This window comes from Grammomys surdaster, unplaced genomic scaffold, assembly GCF_004785775.1.
Source record: "Grammomys surdaster isolate TR1022 unplaced genomic scaffold, NIH_TR_1.0 125769, whole genome shotgun sequence".
Taxonomy (NCBI): Eukaryota; Metazoa; Chordata; class Mammalia; order Rodentia; family Muridae; genus Grammomys; species Grammomys surdaster.
Genome location: NW_021620600.1, coordinates 2,477,818 through 2,485,813, shown reverse-complemented (window position 1 = coordinate 2,485,813; position 7,996 = coordinate 2,477,818). Strand labels below are relative to the sequence as shown.

At 41.0% G+C, this 7,996-nt stretch overlaps 1 pseudogene; it reads left to right on the top strand.

Annotated features, from left to right (window-relative positions):
* LOC114639990 overlaps positions 1–1,796 on the top strand; it is a 16,204-nt pseudogene extending 14,408 nt beyond the window's left edge.
* The last annotated feature ends 6,200 nt before the right edge of the window (positions 1,797–7,996 follow it).

The window sequence follows — 7,996 nt, the reverse complement described above, 5'->3', positions numbered from 1 at the left end:
GAGAGAGAGAGAGAGAGAGAGAGAGAGAGAGAGAGAGAGAGAGAGAGAGGATAGTCTCTGGATGTTCTAGCTCTCTAACTATACTAAAATGCTGATAATAACTTCTAAAAATTCCTGAAAATTTTCTTGCTCTTTCTGAGGGTAAAGAGCTGCTGGCTTAGGCGTTGCCACCTGCAGCCTAACAGGTGTGATGTGGCCTTTGTTCTATCTCAGCAGGAACTGCACGGCTCTAACTTTCAGCCTGCTAGTAGAAGTCACAGGGGAAAAAAGGGCACTTTAAAAAGTGGTTATAGTATTTATTACTAAGTTGTAAAATGTTTCCCTTGAAAGCTCTCTAAGAAAAAGGGGGGAAACAGAATGAATGAAAAAGGGAAACTAAGGGAAAATTCTTCTTCATACCTCTTTGTCTAAGAAGTGTTCTGTCCAAAAGGTTCTCCTCAGCTCAGTTCTGACTCTTCCCTTTGTCCTCAGCACGTATACATCTTTCAGAATACATGATCGCATGGTAAAAGAGTTCATCACAAGTTCACACATATTCAAATCATAAATCGAATAAGCAGTTTACAACAGAGAATATTTACATGCATTTCCATTAGGAGTATTTATCTGGCTAAACATTCATCACCTGTCTAGCTCCACAGGTTCACTGAAAGGTGGTAAAAACCGTAACTAAGTTATTACTGAAGTTTTATATAGACAAACCCAGTCAACATTTTATCTTCTGTCTTAACTCCTATAATAAATCGTTAGTTCCCTTTTTATAACTTTTGGTTAATGGTTTTACAACCTCTTGGAATGTGTTCTGAGTAGGAGAAAGTCTGGTTACTATCTTGAAGCAATTAACTGGTGACACATGGTAGACTGGCAGAGTTGTCATTCAGTTTGACTATCAGAAAAGGACCTAATAGCAGTCCCAATATAAAAGAGCTTAATAAATACTAATATAATTTTGGGAATTCTTATAGAATCATCATTAAGAATTAAGAAATGTTCTTAAGAATTAAGAAATGTTCTATTTGTCTATATAACATCACAAGACAGTACATATTCATTGATCTGCTCAAAAGGGCAGGCTAATACCTAATGATTGTCATATATGTTTAATAATAACAGGAAAAGCATATTAATAGCAGGAATCTTTTCTAAAATGATTTTCTCCTGGGTCTTTCTTCATCATAGATGAAGAAAGCAAAGTCATTTCAGGAAGATCATCTGCTAGTATTAGCTTGTCCTATGATGGCTCCTGACACTCTGATGTCTCCTTTGTTTTTTTCAGATCTGGTTCACAAACAACCAGGCTAAGTACAAGCAGAAGAATCCCTGGAATGTTCCAGAAGGACTACCAGAGACAAATGAAAGCTCTAAAGCTGTTTCTTAGTCAACACATTTTCCTGGTTCCTTACCTATTGTTGCTTCTGCCAATGGAGAATCCATGACTACAGCCACACGGAGTGTGGATTCCACTCCCAAACTCAACTGCAGCCAGGAATCTTCCCTGCATCAAGATCAGGCCTGTGATGGTGCCAGGCGTAGTCTGCAAGAAAACCTGCTTCATGGCCATGCCCCTGCTACTAATGGGGACTCTGGTGAATCAGCAGCAGTTGAAGCCCAGATTGACCTAGCAGTAGCTGAAGCTCCAGTAACCATGGTAGCTGTTGCTCAAGGACCAGAGGGCGTTCAAGATTCAGGTCCATCTGCTGAGGAGCTCTGGATGGATACTTGAAGACTTTGACAAGTCAGAGGACTGGTATACTCAGAGATATACCCCGACTCCAAGCAAGTTAAGACCCCCTTAACCAGTCCAGGCCTTTATAGCAAGGATTAGGTGTATTAGTGGACACCCTTAATCTCAGGATCTGGGGAAATTAAACAGGCCTATCTGTAGTAATTTCATGCTACTGTTGTTTATATACTGGGATTGTTTCAAAAACAATTGAAAAAATTCATTTCTTTTTTTTCTTCTTCTTCTTCTTTTTGGTTTTTTTTTTTTTGAGACAGGGTTTCTCTATATAGCCCTGGCTGTCCTGGAACTCACTCTGTAGACCAGGCTGGCCTCGAACTCAGAAATCCACCTGCCTCTGCCTCCCAAATGCTGGGATTAAAGGCGTGTGCCACCACTGCCTGACAAAATATTCATTTCTTATTGTTGGATTATATGTTCTTTAAATAAAAGAAGAAAAAATTACCGAAAAACTTAAAAACTGTTTTTTCCAGACTTTTCCCCCAAAATGTTTATACATGTGAACCCCTGCGATACATGTATGCAAGTATCTTGGACTTGGATGCAGAAAAGAGTGTAAGATATCCTGGAGTAAAACTATAGACATTCCAGGTCTCACCTAAGTATTACCTCACCCTGGCACATCAAATTTCTGCAGGACTAGGCATCTCCTCTCCCACTGAGGCCAGATAAAGCAGCTCAGCTAGGAGAATGGGATCCACAGACAGAAAACCAACTGAGGGCCAGTCTCCGCTCAAGTTTAGGGACTTGCATGATGACCAAGTCGCCCATGTGTTACATATGTGTGGAGTTCTTTGTCTAGATCATGGTAGCTCTGTGTTTGTGGTTCCATCTCTAGAAGCCTGCAAGTGTCCAGGTTAGTTGACTCTGTTGGTCTTTCCATGGAGTTCCTATCCCCTTCTGAGCTTTCAATCTTTCCCCCAACTCTTCCAGAAGAGTGTCAGAGCTCTGTCTAGTGTTTGACTCTGGGACTCTGCCTCAAGTTTCAGCTGCTGGGTGGAGCCTCTCAGAGGACAGTTATGCTAGGCTTTTGTGTGGAACCATAACAGAGTATCAATGGGTCTCAAGTTAAACTGGTTATTGTTTGCCTATTCCATCAGTCCCTCCTCCATCTTTGTCCCTGCATTTTATTAAACAGGATAAATTTTGGTGGCAGGTGGGTTAGTGTCCTGATCCCTCCACTGGGGTCCCTCAGCAATCAACCAAAACAAAATTGGTGTGTTGGAGCTCCAGTGGGCAGAGTGGGGACATCCTCACTACCAAGTCTACTGTGTGGTAGGTCATGCTGGTAATCCTCAGTGGCATTATCAACTACACAGCTTGTTCAAGGGCAATTTAAGATACTCAAGGCCCTACACGAACCAAAAGTATTGATACTTTTCAATAGAAAATGCATTGGTCAAATCTATCATAATATAATACTTTCTTGTCTCTCTGGCTTTTACCAAAAGCAGCTGCAAGACCAGTGTCTTTGCAGAGGCCAAAGAGGCTGGATAAAGCCTGGTCAGCGTTAGCTCAGGCCTTTATTCCCAGCACCTGGGAGGCAGAGGCAGTTCTGTCTCTGCAAGTTTGAAGCCAGCTTGATATATAGAGCAAGTTCCAGCACAGTCAGGGCTACACAGAGAAACTCTTTCTCAAAAAATTAAGGAGAAGGAGAAAGAGACAGAGAGAAAGAGACACACACACACACAGAAAGAGACAGAGAAACATAGAGATACGTGACAGATTTAGAGACAGACAAGGAAAGAGAATGAGAAAGAGAGAGGGACAGAGACAGTCAGAGATATGGTGGCAATAAAAGCAAGCAGGATAAGTCAGGCAGTGGTGGCACATGCCTTTAACCCCAGCGCTTGAGAGGCAGAGGCAGGTGGATTTCTGAGTTCGAGGCCAGGTTGGTCTACAGAGTAAGTTCCAGGACAGCCAGGGCTATACAGAAACACCCTGTCTCGAAGGAAAAAAAAAAAAAAAAACCCAGAAAAAAAAAAAAAAAGCAAGCAGGATAAAATGTCCCCTGAGGACACAAGGTTTCCCAGAAGAAACAAATTAAATACGCATTTAGGGCAGAATGTCACCATTAAATTCTAAAGAGTACATACAGTAAAGGCTCACTCAAGGGGTCCTGGCCTCTAATTATGATGTATATTGGGCAGTCAAATGAGAAATTCGTTCAACCTCAGTCATACAGTACGTTTGAGATCATTCAGAACATAAAACAATCTGAAGCTGGGGTGAAAGCACAGCCAAACACTTTGTCATCAACCCTGAGTGTCATGTACCTAGACCACGTAATGGAAAGGCAAGACCAGTTTCTACACGTTCTTTTCTAATATCCACATGTGGACTCTGGTATGATAATGACCACATTCATACACACAGTAAGACATGTCATAACAATTTTTCAACCTATTTCTCTTTTTTTCCTTTTTTTTTTTCCCCACAAAGTATTGTGGTTTGTTCCCGGATCTCAAACAAATGTAGACAAACAGTCTTACAGGGAACCTCACCAGGTCTTATTTTGTTGAATCTGCATTTGCTTTTGTGCTTAATCTTATTCCTCTGTAGATGTCAAGAAATCTTCTGTAACACGGGTTTTTGCAAACAAGTAATAAATCAGTTGGAGATTCTGTATTCTTGCAGTTGGAAGTAGCTAGACTCTTGGGAAGCAAGCTGAGGTTCCTTTGTATTGATTAAAACCAGTTTATTCCCCCACCCAAAAAAAAAAAATGTTGGTATTTTCTTCTTAATACTATTTTGCCTAGAGAAAATCTGGAATCAGAAACCCAGCCACCAACACACCAAAACCTTGAGCCCTCTGTGCAGGAGCCTTGGGGACTCTTGCTAGAGACCACCATGTCTACAGAGAGCTTGAGGAGCCATTTAGACATTGTGGATGGCCCAGGAAGAGGATGGTGTTTGGATAAGGGAGCAAACAGGATGGCTGGTGACTGAACTGGGTGCTGGTCTCTAAGAATGGTGCTTAGTAAGAGGAAGACATGGCTAGGAGTCCTGGAAGCAGACTGAGTAAAAATGTATTTCCTGAGAAAGTGACTGACAGATGCAGCCCCAATTTCTTGGGGGCCTCATAAGGGACAGGCCAATTTCCCTTAGTTTTCAATTTTCACACAAACCTGTCCCTCCCTAATTACTGTGGAAATAATGATTAAATCTTGAAGGATTGTGAGGACCCACACCTGTAATCAGCACTCAGGAGGTTGAGCCAAGGTCATCTCTAAACAGCCGGGCATAATAGAAGGATCCTAACTCATGCCTTTAACCCCAGCACTTGGGAGGCAGAGGCAGGCGGATTTCTGAGGCCAGCCTGGTCTACAGAGTGAGTTTCAGGACAGCCAGGGCTACACAGAGAAACCCTGTCTCAAAAAACCTAAAGAAAAGAATAAAGAAAGGAAGAAAGAAAGAAAGAAAGAAAGAAAGAAAGAAAGATCCTAACTCAAAACCAAAACAAAAGTTTTGTTTTTTATAAAATATTCATAATTAAATCCATAAGACTAGGTCTCCATAGAGTAATGCTGAGACCTGAGTGGCACCCAAGTGTGGGGTGTGGGTAAGAATTATGGATTTGACGGTCTGCAGAGTGGGAGGATCCAGAGATTGGGAAGAGAACTGAGTTTTAAGTTTGGAGAGATATGCGGGGTGGTAGTGGTGCACACCTTTAATCCCAGCACTTGGGAGGCAGAGGCAGGCGGATTTCTGAGTTCGAGGCTAGCCAGGTCTACAAAGTGAGTTTCAGGACAGCCAAGACTACACAGAGAAACCCTGTCTCAAAAAAAAAACAAAAACAAAAAACAAAAAACAAAAAAAGTTTGGAGAGATATTAAGTGTAGGTCTTTGAGTAGAGGTCAAACAGACAGGATTGAGCCAGCTGCATCACCCCACTGGTTTCCTGGTGAGTCGGTGGCTGGCTGTGCAGTGGTGGCGCAAGCCTTTAATCCCAGCACTTGGGAGGCAGAGGCAGGCAGATTTCTGAGTTCGAGGCCAGCCTGTTCTACAGAGTGAGTTCCAGGACAGCCAGGGCTACATAGAGAAACCCTGTTTTGAAACCGCCCACACACACAAAAAAAAGAAGGGAGGGAACAATTAAGAGGTGACACCAGTAGGCAGGAATGAGAAGGACCCCTGCACAACAGACTGAGAATACATTTATTTCTTGATATGATCACTGATAAGGGAAAGCCAAATTTCTACTGAACTGGAGCCCCAAGTACAGGGGACCCCAAGTGATGGGGCAAAGGCTGTGATTGTTTCACACAGTCTAACTAAACTGAATTGAGTATCTCTGTCTACTCAGTTAAGAAAGATGTCCTCAAAATCAGGTGGTGGTACATGCCTTTAATCCCTTTAAACTGGGAAGGCAGAGGCAGGTGAATCTGTGTGAGTTATATGTCAGTTTTGTCTACCAACTGAGTTATAGGACAGCCAGGTTTTATACAGAGAAACCCTGTTTCAGAAAACAAAGAAACAAACAGAAGATCAAACAAACAAAAAGATAGAAGTCTTCAACCTAGCTAGACTGAGTGGGGCCACAGAGTGGGACAGGAATGGGAGTGACTGCTCAACATAGGGGGAAAAGATGGAGCTGCTGACGTCATTTTATTTGGAGATTCGGTTAAGGCCGGGTCCTTGGAGCAGAGCTTCAGTAGCAGTGGGAATCTGCTTTATAGCCATCCTCAGCAACAAAGACAGCAGATACCTCAAAGTAATGAAATTAAAAAAAAAAAAGTTTTCCCAAGCAAATAGACCGAAGAAAAAGCTAGAGTCGCCAGTCTAACATCCAATAAAACAGACTTCCAACCAAAAGTAATCACAAGAGATGGAGAACATACTTCATACTCCTCACCAAGATATTATCTCAATTCTAAACATCTACGCCCCAAATGTAAAGACACCCATATTCATAAAAGAAACTTTACTAAAGCTCCAGTCACACATCAAATCCCACACAATAACAGTGGGAGACTTCAACACCCCATCCTCACCAATGGAAAAGTCATCCAGACAGAAACTAAACAGAAAGAATGAAATTAACAGAGGTTATGAATCAAGTGGACCTAACATATTTATAGAACATTTCACCCAAACACAAAAGAATATACCTTCTTTTCAGCACTTCATGGAACCATCTCCAAAACTGACCATATACTCGGTCATAAAGCAAGCCTTGATGGATACAAGAAAATTGAAATAGCTCTTTGTAACCTATCAGACTTCCATGGTTTAAATCTGGACTTCAACAACAAGAGAAACAACAGAAAGCCTACATAGTCATGGAAACTGTACAAGTCTTGACTCAATGATCTCTGGGTCAGGGAAGTAATAAAGAAAGAAATGACTTTCTAGAGTTCAGTGAAAATGAGGGTACAACATACTCAAACTTATGGGACACTATAAATGCAATGTTAAGAGGAAAATAGTTCAGGGCACTAAGTACACTCCAAAGAAGTTGAAGTACTAACAAACAATGTGTAGATTTGATGGCTCTAGAAAAAAAAAAGAAGGAAACACACTCAGCAGGAAATTATCAAACTCATGGCTGAAATCAATTAGAAACAAAGAGATCAATACAGAGAATCAACAAACCAAGCTGGGTGGCTTTTTAAGTTTGTTTGTTTTTTTTTTTTTTTGAGAAAAATCATGAAGATAAACAAACTCTTAGCCAAACTAACTAAAAGGCAGAAAGACATCATCCAAAAATAACAGAATCAGAAATGAAACAGGAGACATAAGAATGAACACTGAGGAAATTCAAAGAATCATTAGGTCTTACTTCAAAAGCGTGTGCTCCAGAAAATTGAAAAATCTAAATGAAATGGATGATTTTTCTAGACAGATTCCACTTGTCAAAGTTAAGTCAAGACTGTGTAAACTATCTAAATAGTCCTATAACCTCCAAGGGAATAGAAGCAGTCATTGAAAGTCTCCTAACTGAAAGAAGAAGAAGAAAAAAAGAAAGTCTCCTAACTGAAAAAAATCTAAGGGCCAGATGGTTTTAGCACAGAATACAGAATTCTACCAGATTGTCAAAGAAGAGCTAATACCAATAATCCTCAAAGTATTGCGCAAAATACAAACAAAAGGAACATTGCCAAACTTATTCTATGAGGGAACAGTCACCCTGATACCTAAGCCACAGAACAATTCAAGAAAGAGAGCTTCAGACCAACTTCCCTTATGAACATCAATGCAAAAATACTCAGCAAAATACTCGTGAGAGACCAAATCTTTTAGGTTCAGACTCCA